The following is a 13,468-nucleotide window of genomic DNA, read 5'->3' as shown; positions in this document are numbered from 1 at the left end:
GCACACTTGTCAAATACACACACATGCACACAGTGCAGATACATGCAGCTGGAACCACCATCCATGTGTGACACCACAACCATGCCAACGTACATACACAGTAATGCAAACTTGTGTGCTCCCACACCTGCATTTGGCCTGCATGCTTACCAACACATACACCATCCATGTGTCTCACACATGAGAGGACTCACATGTGTCAGCCTCACACCCCTGTACATACACATCCCTACATGGCCCTACAAAAACACATGTGTAACTTTCACACTACTGGCACACCACAACACGCACAGCGTCCAATCAGTATGCATGTACACTTACCGCTCGACTCCAGACGGGTCTGCCTCTCAAGGACCTGGATGTGGAGCACTGGGCGTGTGCATTCCAGGTCCCTCATTTGGTGGTCTGACAGCTGGCCCCGGCGCCCCTTGGCATCTGCTGCCTTCAAGAAGCAGGGCCTTGTCGAGGGTCCTGGACCTGAAGTCCTCCCAGCGCTTCCGGACATGTTTGATGTCGCGGACTGCCACCCCCTCCTCGTTGATGGCAGTCACGATCTCCATCCAGATCCTGGTCCATCCTTCATTGTCGGCGCGCAAACTTCCAAAGAGGACATCATACTGCCCCAGGACTTGCTCCACCAGGACACCAACTTCCCTGGCACTGAAGCTGGTGGCCCTCGCCTCTCTGGCTGGGGGTTGCCAGTAGTGCCAGATGGTATTGTGCCCGACATGGAAACCCCAGAGTGAGGTGTGGGTGGGCAACTGGGTCCTGGGGCTGGGCTGTGGCGCGATGGTATCCCAGTCGGGAGTCTTCGGTTCCAGCAGGGGTGGTCACAGCAACTGCACCCGTGGCTGATGTGCAGGCAGCAAATAGCAGGGTACGTGGGCAGCAGGCAGGCAGGCAGCAGCAGATGGCAGGTGGGAGCATGCTCTGGGCTTTTGGGGGCAGGAAAATGGCCTTTTGGGCAGGCGCGTGGTCTTCCGTGTGTTTTCGCGTGGCCAGCTTGATACGGAGTGATTTAGCACGTGAAAAAATTGCACGTCAGCGTGAAATCCGAGGAAAGGCCCTTAGCGCGTAAGCGCGTCAGTGACGTTATGCGCGCGGGCATTGCCCACAACACGGGTGCATCGTGAATCAGCACGTGAGAAAACTGCACGTCACCGTGCTAATGGAGGAAAGGGCCTTAGCACGTAAGCGTGTAAGTGACGTTTCACGTGTGGGCTGGCTTCAAAGGTATGAGTATCACGCTATTTCCTTGTACATGCTTTTTGTGGAGAGCGAGCGGGTGTATCTTGTACTTCTTGTTGGTTCACACGCGATTACTAAACAACGTTTCCAGTGCGTACTCCCCGTTTCCTCAGACTGCATTTTTTTCTTCTTTTGGCGGGGGTGTTGCCTACGCACACACGCGCGTCTTGTTCACATTCTTTTTCAAAGCAGACAGTGAGTCGCGCACGTATTTTCCAACTGTGGTTGCCCCTGTGTGTCGCGTACCCCTTCAGAGGTCATTGTAGGCTGCCTGTAACACGCGTACGCTTATTTTTGTGTTTCTGGATGCCACAGCGTAGTGCAGGTTTATTTTTCCATGCATGTGGTCTACCAGGGTGTCATGATCTCTGCTTCCAAAAGATCAGGACTTGCCCGACTCCCTTGGAAGCAGACCCATAACCCCGGTTCCGAGTGCCAGCCAGTCCCAATTGGGACCTTTTGGACCCTGTCCTGGCTCCAGTGGCACCAGGCTCATAAAGATGCCCAGTCCCAGCGCTGGAAGCGCCGGGCTCATAATGCTTGGGTGGACTTACCTGCAGCAGAACATGCTGCTTACTTACCTGCCAGTTGAACCCCTGATCCTCTTCTGTTTGGGACTACTTTTCCTGTTGGGTGGGGCAGGAGCCACTCCCTAGGTTCAGAACAATGCAACTCTTCTGGAAAGCAGGAACTCTTTTCTTACCTAGGCGTGGCTGTGGAAGGAGACACCTAAGCACTACAGGAGGCTATTTAAACCACACCCGATGGATGAATCTTGCTTTGCGTTATTCTGCATTCTCTGCAGCAGAACGCTCATCGTGTCTTCTGCTCCTGGGCCTAAGGGAACAAAGGCTTACCATCCTGGAATCCAGTCTTCAGCAGCACCTGTAAAGACAAAGAAAGAACAGGTTAGCACTACGGTCTTCAATGGCAGCGCATCTCTTACCTGGTCCATCGGCTGTCACCAACGCTTCGCGCTGCATTCCGGCATCTGAAAGACAAAGGCTTACCTACTCTTCGCATGCTCCGGAGGTCTTCGCACTGCATTCCGGCATCTGAAAGACAAAAGCTTAACAGCTTTTCGCACGCTCCGGAGTCCTTCAGCGCTGCATCCCGCATCTGAAAGACAAAAGAAGGTGCGTTTAAAGACATTGGGCAACTTTATTACTCACATGCCATTACTCCTTCCCACGCCGAATCCAGTGGGTATTCCAGCACCCTTCAGCTTCTCTAAAGCTCCGAACTTGTACCTGCAAGATAAAAGGGACAGTTAGTGCGCATCGTGAAGCAGGCTACAAGCGCTTACTTACGTGCTTCCAGGCGCTTCTATTCCTCACGCGGGTTCGATCCTCAACTCTCATCAGCCCGCCATCCGCCATCGCCAGAACCCTGCAAAACAAGAGATATCATTACAAAAGACTTTTAAGACATTTGAAGTGCCCAGAACTTACCGTTCGTGCAGTTAACGACGGACAGCAGTCCTCTGAGGTCAAGAGGCCTGCACCCTTATCCAGTGAAGAAACTGGTTACGGCACCCTGCCCCGAGGCAGATGGAGAGCTCGGCGTTCACTTACCTAAGGTGAGGGTGTTAACCTTTGGGGTTCTACAGGAGAAGAGAAAGGGAAGAGGAGAGAGGCACCCAATAACCCCAGTTCATTAATCCCATATTTTCTATCTGCAGACATCTTACTCTTCGAGTCAGACATACAGTGCACAGAGGTCCAGCCCAAAGAGCCAACCGTGTGTTACACATCACCTTTGAAGATATGGCATTCACCCAGTCAAGACCGGCGCCTCTGCGGGAATCAGGTGAGCGTTACAGAACGCAAAGCCTATCGCAAAACTCCCACCCAGGCGCTATGGAAACCTCGGATACCGACCAGCTAGCCCAGTTACTTGGGGAACTAAGAGCAGAAGTGCATGCAGCCCGTCAGGAAACGAATGCTCTAAGAAGGGAACTGATTATTTCCAAGGAGCGAACAGACCATCTCGCTAGACAATTGCTACAGTCACAAGCCGGACAAACTCCGTTACCCGCATCAGGGGCAAATCTTCCTTCAACATCCTCTACGAATCCAGTGCAGATCAACCTACCTGGGAATGTACCTCTGGCTCCGCCCGAATGATTTTATGGTGACCCAAAGAGGTTTGCAGTATTTATTAATCAGTGCCGGTTGCACTTCTTATGCCGGCCAGCAGCCTTTCCAACTGATCAAGCTAAGGTAGCTTTCGTGCTTTTGTACCTTAGTGGCAATGCGGCAGACTGGTCGATCCCTCTAGTTAATCAAGATGATCCGGTTCTCCATGATTTTCAAGCTTTTCAGCTCAGTATGGAAAAACTGTTTGCAAGACATTCACAGGGGCAGGCCTTGGACAATGAGCTCCTTTCATTGCGACAGGGTAATCAAGACCTTTTGGCTTATATTGCGTCTTTCAACAGACTGATAGTGGAAACTCGATGGCCTGAGGACAAAAGGATTACGCTGTTTTATAGAGGTCTACGTGGAGAGCTCAAAGATGTGTTAGCCCAAGTAGTGAATCCCCCGCAAGACTGTTCGGACTATATTGACTTAGTTGTTCAAATTGACCACAGACTGCAGAACAGGAAGGCCGATCGTTCCAAGTTTGATGCTCGAGTATTTTCCAAACCACCAACTCCTACCAAAGGAGTAGACTCCGGGGAACCCATGCAAATAGGGGGCCTGAAAGGACCACTAACACAAAAGGAGCGGGAAAGGAGAAAACAGCTGCAATTATGCCTCTATTGCGGAAACTCGGGGCACTTTCTTCGAGACTGTCCGGTGAAACCAGCCAAGAAGGCAGTAGGAGCTGCAGTTACCAGGGTCACAAACTCTGAGCAGGGAAACGACCTCGCCCGACAAGAATAGAGGTCCTCTTGCCGAGCGTTAAAACCAGTTCCGTGACCTCGCATTTCGTGATACCTATGGTCCTCATTAGCCCTGAACATCCGGATCGATTACATGCGATTGAAGCTTACGTCGACAGCGGTGCCATCGGCAATTATGTGGATCATGAAATGGTTTTGAGGATGAATCTGACTCTTTGTCCAAAGCCTGTAAAGGACGTCATTACTACGGTGGATGGTACGGAGATAGCCTCCGGACCAGTAACGCATACCACCCAAGAAGTGACGCTAGTAAGTCAAGATGGACACCATGAGAAGATCGTGTTCGATGTGATCAAGGCCCCTCAGTTCCAGATTATTCTAGGAATTCCTTGGTTAGAGAAGCACAATCCTCAGATCGATTGGCGAGCAAGAACGGTTCAGTTTCCATAATGTGTCTCTACTTGTCACCCTCGACCTGGAGTTGCACTGGCAGCAATTTCCTCGGAGGCTCCTCAGTTACCTCCTGAATACCTAGAATTCCAAGATGTTTTCCGGAAGGATCAGGCTAACTCTCTACCTCCTCATAGGTCTTATGACTGCCAGATAGACCTGATACCTGGATCTACTCCTCCTTGTAGTAGAATTTATGCCCTCACCGAGCCTGAGAATCTTCACCTCCGACAATACCTGGATCAATACCTAGCGAATGGGTTTATTCGTCCTTCCAAGTCCCCTGCTTCCTCAGCTTTGTTCTTCGTTCCAAAAAAAGAAGGGGACCTTAGAACTTGTATAGATTATCGCGCCCTGAACCAGATCACCGTTAAGAATAGATATCCGTTACCTTTGATCCCTGAACTCCTGGATCAAGTCAGAAAAGCATGCATATATACAAAGCTGGATCTTAGAGGAGCCTACCACTTGGTACGAGTAAAAGAGGGCGATGAATGGAAGACGGCCTTCCGCACCAAGTATGGGCTATTTGAATATCAGGTCATGCCCTTCGGACTTTGCAATGCCCCGGCCGCCTTTCAATATTTTATGAACGATGTCCTCAGTGAGCTCATAGATGTGTGTGTTGTTGTTTACATTGACGACATCCTCGTTTATTCTTCATCGGAAACTGAACATCGGAAACACGTGAAAATGGTCCTCGAGAGATTGCGTCAACACAAACTTTTCGCTAAGTTGGAAAAATGTGTTTTCAACGTGACTGAAGTTGAATTCTTGGGATTCATATTATCACCTAGCGGAGTGCGTATGGATTCAAAGAAGGTCGATGCAATTCTCAAATGGCCATCGCCATCCTCCGTAAAAGGTGTTCAAAGCATGTTAGGCTTCGCTAACTTTTACCGCAGGTTTATCCCCGAATTCTCTCGAATAGTCCAGCCCATCACCGCCTTGTTAAAGAAAAACAAACGTTTTGAATGGTCTACCGAGGCGGAACAAGCTTTCCAGAATTTGAAGACTAGATTTATCTCTGCACCGATCTTAAAACATCCTCGCCCAGAACTCCCCTACATCGTTGAAACTGATACTTCGAGCCTTGCCATGGGGGCAGTTCTATCACAAAAGGACCCAGTAACCAATCAGTTGCATCCCGTGGCATTTTGGTCCCGCAAATTCTCGCCCCCTGAAATCAATTACACTATTACTGATAAGGAACTTCTAGCTATCAAGTCCGCCTTTAAGGCTTGGCTGCATTATCTTCTGGGGGCCCGACACACCGTTACTGTGATTACAGATCACCGAAACCTGCAATATTTGAAAACCGCAAAAGCTCAATCCTCTAGGCAACTCCGTTGGGCACTATTCTTTGCCGAGTTTGACTTCATAATTACCTATCGACCTGGTACAAAAAACGGTAAAGCTGATGCCCTTTCTCGGATGGGAGTGGAAGAACATTTGATCAATCCTAAACCTGTACCTATCATTCCCGAACAAAGAATTCTAGGTGTAATCGCCACACAATCCATAGAGGAAGTTAAGGATAAAGCCAGGCTACTGGTAACTCCAGCAGACATACAGAATTGGCATCTGCAGGGAAAGGACTTTACGGTGAAGGACAACCTATTATATTTCCAAGAACGGTTATACCTGCCCAGCACAGATTTACAGAAAAAGGTAATCTCTTGTTATCACGATTCTTTAATGGAAGGACATCCCGGTATGACCAAGACCTCGGAAAAGATCAAGCGCTACTTCTGATGGCCGTCTTGGAAAAAAGATATCAGAGACTTTATAATGTCCTGTGGAGTATGCGCCCAAAACAAGAGTCAAAAGGAAAAACCAGCCGGCCTCTTACGCCCTATTGACATCCCGCCTCGCCCTTGGCATACGCTTTCTATGGACTTCATCACCGATCTACCTCCATGCTCCGGATACAATACGATCCTAGTAATCGTGGACCTATTCTCCAAGATGGCGCATTTCATTCCACTCAAAGGCTTCCCAACAGCAGCAACTCTGGCCCGAGAATTTCTCGAAAACATCGTCCGACTGCACGGTTTTCCTTCAGTTCTAATTCCGGATCGAGGTAGTCAATTTATTTCTCATTTTTGGCGAAGTTGCTGTCGGTCGGCTCAAATTGATGTGAGACTTTCGACCAGCCACCACCCTCAAACCGACGGACAAACCGAGAGGACCAATCAAACTCTGGAACAGTATTTGCGCTGCATGCTACAACAAACTGAAAAAACTTGGAAAGATATCCTTTGGATAGCCGAATATGCCTACAATAACTCTGTCCACTCGGGAACTGGGAAGACCCCGTTTTTTCTTTTATACGGTAGTCACCCTCGAACCTCGGAGTTGGATCCACTCCAAGATCTTGAAACACCAGCAGTAGACCACCTGCATTCTACAATCACACAAGCCTTTAAGGAAGCCGTTTCTCACCTTCAAAGGGCTAAAGAACAATACAAGAAAGGAGCAGACCAACATCGGAAGGAAGCCCCCCAATATCAAGTAGGAGATCAAGTCTGGTTATCCACCAAATATCTACCTCTAAAAGGTCCACGCACATTCAACTCAAGATACCTTGGTCCCTATTCCATCACTACCATAGTAAATCCAGTAGCGGTCAAGTTGGACTTGCCCCCTCACATGAAGATACATCCGGTCTTCCACGTCTCTCTATTAAAACCCGTGCAACCTCAAACTCGACTAACTACATCTCCAACACCTATTCTAGTTGATGGAGAACTCGAGTTTGAAGTCAAAAGCATCCTGGATTCCAAGATCTCCAAATCTAAACTATTTTACCTGATTGACTGGAAAGGCTACGGTCCCCAAGAAAGATCCTGGGAACCTGCAGAATATGTCCACGCGCCTCGTCTAATCAAAAGATTTCATCGAACATTTCCTAACAAGCCCAAACCCCCGGAGAAGCCCGGTTTGGGAGGGGCCTTGAGGGGGGGGTGCTGTCATGATCTCTGCTTCCAAAAGATCAGGACTTGCCCGACTCCCTTGGAAGCAGACCCATAACCCCGGTTCCGAGTGCCAGCCAGTCCCAATTGGGACCTTTTGGACCCTGTCCTGGCGCCAGTGGCACCAGGCTCATAAAGATGCCCAGTCCCAGCGCTGGAAGCGCCGGGCTCATAATGCTTGGGTGGACTTACCTGCAGCAGACCATGCTGCTTACTTACCTGCCAGTTGAACCCCTGATCCTCTTCTGTTTGGGACTACTTTTCCTGTTGGGTGGGGCAGGAGCCACTCCCTAGGTTCAGAACACTGGAACTCTTCTGGAAAGCAGGAACTCTTTTCTTACCTAGGCGTGGCTGTGGAAGGAGACACCTAAGCACTACAGGAGGCTATTTAAACCACACCCAATGGATGAATCTTGCATTGCGTTATTCTGCATTCTCTGCAGCAGAACGCTCATCGTGTCTTCTGCTCCTGGGCCTAAGGGAACAAAGGCTTACCATCCTGGAATCCAGTCTTCAGCAGCACCTGTAAAGACAAAGAAAGAACAGGTTAGCACTACGGTCTTCAGTGGCAGCGCATCTCTTACCTGGTCCATCGGCTGTCACCAACGCCTCGCGCTGCATTCCGGCATCTGAAAGACAAAGGCTTACCTACTCTTCGCATGCTCCGGAGGTCTTCGCACTGCATTCCGGCATCTGAAAGACAAAAGTTTACCAGCTTTTCGCACGCTCCGGAGGCCTTCGGCGCTGCATCCCGCATCTGAAAGACAAAAGAAGGTGCGTTTAAAGACATTGGGCAACTTTATTACTCACGTGCCATTACTCCTTCCCACGCCGAATCCAGTGGGTATTCCAGCACCCTTCAGCTTCTCTAAAGCTCCGAACTTGTACCTGCAAGATAAAAGGGACAGTTAGTGCGCATCGTGAAGCAGGCTACAAGCGCTTACTTACGTGCTTCCAGGCGCTTCTATTCCTCACGCGGGTTCGATCCTCAACTCTCATCAGCCCGCCATCCGCCATCGCCGGAACCCTGCAAAACAAGAGATATCATTACAAAAGACTTTTAAGACATTTGAAGTGCCCAGAACTTACCGTTCGTGCAGTTAACGACGGACAGCAGTCCTCTGAGGTCAAGAGGCCTGCACCCTTATCCAGTGAAGAAACTGGTTACGGCACCCTGCCCCGAGGCAGATGGAGAGCTCGGCGTTCACTTACCTAAGGTGAGGGTGTTAACCTTTGGGGTTCTACAGGAGAAGAGAAAGGGAAGAGGAGAGAGGCACCCAATAACCCCAGTTCATTAATCCCATATTTTCTATCTGCAGACATCTTACTCTTCGAGTCAGACATACAGTGCACAGAGGTCCAGCCCAAAGAGCCAACCGTGTGTTACACATCACCTTTGAAGATACGGCATTCACCCAGTCAAGACTGGCGCCTCTGCGGGAATCAGGTGAGCGTTACACAGGGGTTGTGTGCATGTGTGCTTTTGTTTTTGGGGTGCCTGTGCGTTGCGTGACCCGTCATCTTGCCCCAGGGGTCACATACAGCCTTGCTAGAGCACTACGGTATGAATTCCATCCCTTACCCTACCCCTTTCACCCCAATTGCCCAGTACAATTGTTTACTGCTACTCCTATACGCACAACAACATCTGTGCCATGGTTGGGAGGCGACCAAGCAGTAAGGGAGGCAAAGGTGGCCGACCTCCAAAAGGTGGGCGATGTGGGCGCGGTAGGGGACGTGGCCAGGATTTGCAGGGTGCCCCTAAACCCCTGTGTGTGGAGGACCAATCAGGGACACCCATGCCCCCCCCCAATGGTTGTGGGAATCATAGCTGACACCATCCCAGCTCAGCCCTTGTTGGACCGGCCCATTTTGGCACGTGAACAGGCACAGGATGACTCCCAGGCTGATTTCCAGGTCAGCAAGTCTAAGCCAAGTGTGGCGGGGAAGGTTGTTGTCACCAGGCCACGTGGATCTGGGGCAGCAATGTCATCTGCTTCCCCAAGTAGGCAGGGTGGGGAGGCTGCAGGGGCAGCTGCAGCTCTATCCACACCAGCTCTGAGTCTCCCAGCCGGGACAGTGTCGGTCCAGGTCCATCAAACCGACGTTGACCCTGCCAACATCACCCTGCAGCCAATGCCTGCTCCAAGACCTATGGTCATTGTGCCTTCGCACACTTCTAGTGCCCAGTCCACCTGCGCTTCTGCCCCTACTGACCAGATCGGTGTAAGCCACTCAGGATCCGCACCACCTTCGAAAAAGAAGAAGAAGGGTGCTCTGGCACTACAGGCTGAGACCCCAGACATGGCTAAACTCTCCGGCATGTCAAGGAAGCCTAGCTTTAATGACGCCGAACTTGATGCACTATTGGCCTATATGTCGGCACATAGACGCGAAATGGTGGTGACTGCAGGGTGCAAGACCACACCTGGTCAACGTAGGGCACACTGGCAGACCATCGCGGACATCATTAGTGCCCTTGGATTTGTGAGGCGCACAGCTGATGATTGCTACAAGCAGTGGAATGACATGAAACGCAGAGCAAAGAACAAGCTGGTCTCAAATCATGTCTCTACTCTGGTAACTGGTGGTGGGTCTCCACCAGAGGACAACCAACTCACTGAACATGAGTCTGTTGCTGGAACCTTCATCACAGAGGAACAGATCCAAGGCGTGGGAGACCTACCAGATTACGACGCATTGTCCGGTGAGTGCCCATGCATGTGTGTGTAATCCATGTGTATGTTGCTTGGGTGACGGGTTCTGAATGAGTGCCAGGTGAGGGTGTGTACTCCTGAGTGGTATGGGTCACCCATGTGCTTCCTCCAAAACATTAACCGGCCCTGGATTTGGGAATGACAGTATCCCTTCTGCCCACAGTAGGCAATTAGCGCCACATTCCTGCAGTTGCCCTTGAACTGTCATCTTGCAACAACATTGTTCTGAATTTTTCAGTGTTCATTCAGGCTGATTGTTTCAATTCTCCCATTTTTGCAATGCATTTTTCAGCCCTAATGCCACATATGTGACATGCTTCTGTCATTGATTACACCCCACATTTGCCCACATTTGTTACCTTGTTATGTGAATGATTAGACCATTCAAGCTAATTGACTATTGGCCTGACCACATTAATTTTGGGGGCCTGTTGGAATGTGCAACATGATAGTTGTTTCATGTCATGTTGAAGTGACCAACCATTGATGTGTACATCTGCCTGCAATAACTGTATCATTGTACACTCGATGTGTTGCAGTGTGTGGCACATGCATATTTTGTCACACAATTTTCATTTTTCATCTCATCATGTCCATCTCACATGGATGGGTGACAGTACTCATTCACTGACATATGGCTGTACTTGTCAAATGTACCATGGCTATGCTACATGCCATCTGTGTGCTGGCATGTGTCATGTATGTGTATTGGGCATGCCACTCACAGGCTAATGTGTGATGCCAGTGCTACCCAGCATGCAGCAAGTGTGTTGCTTTTCCATCTTGGTGTCCTCAGTGTCTGCTTTTTGCCTCCCCTTCCAACTCATTGACAGTGCATGCATGCCAGGGTTGTTGTCATGTGGGACATGTGTAAATCATGTACTGGATCTCTGGCTTGTCAGGCCTATGTGTGTGCTATGGTGCTCATGCCTGTTTCCATTTGTGTCTTTCATGTTTTTGCAGGTGATGACGCTCTTGATGCTGTTGAGGTTCAGGAGATGGTGCAGACCCAGGAGGAATCTCAGCCACAACCGGGCACCAGTGGAGGACGTGGTGTGGTGGTGGGTGAAAACCCTTTCTTACTGCAGACCATACTGTCCAGGGGTGTCTCTAGGTGACCCTCCCCAGACCTCTATTCAGGTGCTGAATCAGATGATGAGACTTATGTGCTGTCACAGGTGAGTGTTTCTGGCAGGGATTCTGTTCTGTCCAACCCACCTGCACCAGGGGTAGAACCCTCTATGGGGATGTCAGTGTTGGTAGGTCCGCCTTTGGCGGTTACGGATGCAGGGTCACACTCCACAACATCTGATCCTGTTCCTGGGCCAGCAGATCAGAGGGGGAATGCAGTCCTGAAGCCTCAGGCAGTGCCGGCACAGCAAGGTGCAGATCGCCTTGCCCCAAACTGGTGTGGTGCCCGCCGACGCGGTGGCCGTACGCCACCAGGCAATACTGTATGTTAAAACACCATTTACAGTATAGCAGCACAACAGGGAGCATTGGTTGAAATGATGACTCAGGCAATGGAGAGGGTGGCCACTTCCATTCTCCCCCCTGAAAGGCAGATGGAGCAACAACAGCAGGCAACAGACTCCATTTGCCAATCACACAGGGAAGACATGTTGGCGTCCAACAGGGACCGACGGGCGGCACTGGAGACTCTGCATGAAGCCATACCAATAGAGTTACAGGGCCACAGGGAAGCCCTGAGGGTAGAACTCTATAACCTCAGGGAGACTCTGGTTGAACTTGAGGCTTCCCGAAATTTTAGGGCAGAACAGCAGCTGGAGCAGCTCACACGTTCGCTCTCAGCTGAGCTGCAGGCTACCCGTGAGGAGATCCGGGCATCAAGCGAGGCCATGCGTGCAGAAATGCAGGCAACCCGTGAGGTGCTGCTTGGGGATCTTCGCACTATCATCCTCCAGAATCAGACCTTCCACACCCGCATGCTTGCTGCCATGGAGGACCAAACAATGGCTTTGCGTGGGCTGCCTCCCATAGCACCACCACCTCCTGATGCAGCAGCAGAGGGTGATGAGAGCGACAGTAGTTCTCCCACAATGGCATAGCCGTGCAGGCCATGAGCCCATGGAGGTATTTTTTTTTCTCGCAACATCCACGCAGGTGGGTATTGGTGTGCACCCTGTCCTCGAACCTCCTGGGTGGCCTCCCCCCCTTGCACCCCACATGGCCATTTCTTAGATGCTTGGGTTTCTGACACACACACCCCTCCTGCTTCCCGTTTCCATAGGTTTGCAAAGGGTGTGAACAAGTGACAGTGACTTACACAGTGACATTGGGCTCCCATGAGCTGTGTGGGCAGTCTGTAGTCAATACTGTGTGGACATCCCTTGTGGGTATTGTTGTATTGAACACTGCATGGTGTATTGATATGTGCTTGTGCATCCATGTCTTCCTCCTTATTCGCAGGTACCTTCTTCATGTCTTCACAAGGCCGTCTCCTTTGCAGATGCAGTTCATTTTGTATGCAGTACACTGACAGCAACACTCTGCAGTTGGAAGGGGTCGATGTGCTGGCTTATTCAGGTTATAAGACTTGCACTACTTTGAGTTTGTACTGTCATATTTTGGCAATATTTCATGCTGTGTTGCTGTATTGTGTTGCTGGTAAGTATTTGGTCATGTGTGCTGTTTGTTATTGATTACTGGGAGCATATTGTCTGTGGCCTGTTTCAATTTGGGACAGTGCACTTTGTGACACTTGTGTCAGGTGTGCATTCCTCTGTTTGCTTTCACATGGCATGACATGCCATGGTGTGTTGGGTGGCGGAGATGGGGAGGGGTTGGGTGACATGGCGCTATTTTCATGTTGTATTTTGCAAGGGGTTTGTCATTCATGCTGCATAAATGTGTCTCTTTTTGTGACACAGCATTGGTTGTCTTTCGGTAGGTAGGGATGCACACAATGTGACACTTCCAGGTGACCAATCTCAGGCTGGTATGGTTGTGACAGTTGACTGTCCCTTATGTCATCATCATTGATTGTCAGCTGGTATGTGCCAGGGCTGTGTGCACTCCACAGAGGTGTGATTTTAGGTGAAGTAATTAGCCACCAGCTGCGTACGGGCTGCCTCACCACGTGCCCTTTCCCCTCCCATGCGCAGTGGCCGTGCATGTGGTTGGGGATGTGGGGGCACCACCATGTCCACCGACAGGCCCCGGTGTGTTGCAACATTGTGCAGGACACATGCTGCCACTATGATCCTGCA

Source organism: Ambystoma mexicanum, chromosome 7q, assembly GCF_040938575.1.
Source record: "Ambystoma mexicanum isolate Mex_15411 chromosome 7q, UKY_AmexF1_1, whole genome shotgun sequence".
NCBI classification, from domain to species: domain Eukaryota; kingdom Metazoa; phylum Chordata; class Amphibia; order Caudata; family Ambystomatidae; genus Ambystoma; species Ambystoma mexicanum.
This window is presented reverse-complemented; position numbering follows the sequence as displayed.